Consider the following 2,065-nt stretch of genomic DNA (forward strand, 5'->3'; position numbering starts at 1 on the left):
AGGAAGAGAGAAGGAGGGAAGGAAGGAAGGGGGAAAACGACGCTGTCCTCTACTGTGTGCTGGTCCCTTATAGGGTCATCGACATCCCAAGCTGTGGCAGAATCTACGTTCCTCATCCAGTTCATTTAGAGCAGTAAATAATAAACAAATCTCAGTCTGTAAATCCATAATGGTGCCAAACGGTACAAATGGAAACACACTTGGAGCTCAAAGGGGCTCCGGTTCACGTCCAGACAACGAGCGATCCGGTAACGTGTGGCTGAGTCCGGTGGAACAGGAAAGGGATGATGGGATGGAAGGAAGAGAGAGAGAGAGAGAGAAGGAAAGGTGGCGTGATAAAGGTGGAATGGAGCTGAGAAAGAAAAGAGGTAGAGGAAAAAAACATGTATGATTGGAGACGTGAGGAGCGCATGAATCCATCTGGCAGTGAAGTCGGCGTACAGCTGTTCATCCACTGGCTGGAGGATGACAACGGGAATGAGGGACGATGAGAAGACGAGTGCTGTTCCTCTCTTCAGACCTCTCTCTCTTTCTCCGGTGGGTGGGTGGGAGGGTTAGTGGGAACTAAGATATCGGCCAAATGTTCTTATCGGGCCGATACCGATAACAGAAAAAAATGAGCATTTATCGGCCAATACCGATATGGTGGCCGATATATCGTGCATCCCTAGCTACTACAATTCATTTTTTAATTAAAGTAAAAAAAAAAAAAAACGGTCAGTAATTACTTTTGATGTACAGATACTCGCACAAATTATTTAAATAAAACTAAATAGACTTATGCAACAAAAATCTATAAGAAAGAACAATATTGTTCAAGTACAAATAGAATAAAAATCTACCAACAATATCATTAATAATAATAAAGTTTAATCAGATGTTACTCATTTTTTATTTTATCTTGCTTGTAAATATCTAGTATATACTAAATTAATATAAGTAATATATTTTATTATAAATAAGTTAATAAAATATAATTTCCCATCTACGATATATCAGCTCTGAAATGTGTTTGGTATGATGAATAAAATGCATAGTTTAATTACATTGTCTATGCGAATAGACTGATGCATGTGATAAAAACACAATGTCCCAGTGCTCATCATTCCTGCACACTCATTTGACCCATTAGCCGCGCATTAATGTTCACACATATCAGAGCTCAAGAATATGAGATACAGTCACAGATTATTACAGAAAATGTCAGTGGTCTGCAGCTGCATTACAGGAAGTTACAGATAATGGTGACATTTCACTCAGCACACTTTCATCTGTCACGTCACAGGTTTGACAGCTAGTCTTATCATATCCTCCTGAGAACCAGAAAAAAAAAAGTCTTGTGATTTTTATTTTTTTATGTCATTACATTGGTTGTAGAGGACGCCAGGACTAAGTTATTAAAAAAAACTATAAAGGCATGTATAGGCAAAAACGATGTTTTGTTTTTTTTCCATTCACTAATCAGTTTTTAGGTTTCAGGCTATTTTTAAGCTAAACTTTGTACAAAGATGATTCTCAACTATGTTATGAAAATCATAACAGAATGATTTGATATACTACTGTACTTTATGGAATATGTGCGTAAAATGTCCATAAATTGGTATTCCCATTCTATACTATCTAATTTGCATATTAACGTGTTCTTGGGGCAAACCATAATGAAAAAGAAGTGTAATAATGGGAGTAATAACTTTGCAACAGTTTCATAAGAATATCTCATATTTCATAGCGCCATCCGAAAGGTGCGCAGATGCGCTCTCTTCATAAAAAAGTCGTGGCGACATCAAAACGAGGAAACACACCAAACTAACAAAACACTTTAAAGACACTCAGATCAAATGCAAGAGTTCAAGCAGGTAAGTTTCATTTGAATTTTTAGTATTTAGATCAGTGTTTCCCATACATTGATTTATTTGTGGCTGCCCGCCACTAGGGCTGTGCGATTAATCGAAATCGAATCAAAATCGCAGAGCATATGCATGACTGCCAGCCTTACTAACCAATAGAGTGAGCGCACCTCCGTTCTCCCCAATCAGCACTGCTCTAGCCAACTGCGTAAACACCC

Source organism: Sinocyclocheilus anshuiensis, unplaced genomic scaffold (assembly GCF_001515605.1).
Source record: "Sinocyclocheilus anshuiensis isolate Anshui unplaced genomic scaffold, SAMN03320099.WGS_v1.1 scaffold205, whole genome shotgun sequence".
Classification (NCBI taxonomy): Eukaryota; Metazoa; Chordata; class Actinopteri; order Cypriniformes; family Cyprinidae; genus Sinocyclocheilus; species Sinocyclocheilus anshuiensis.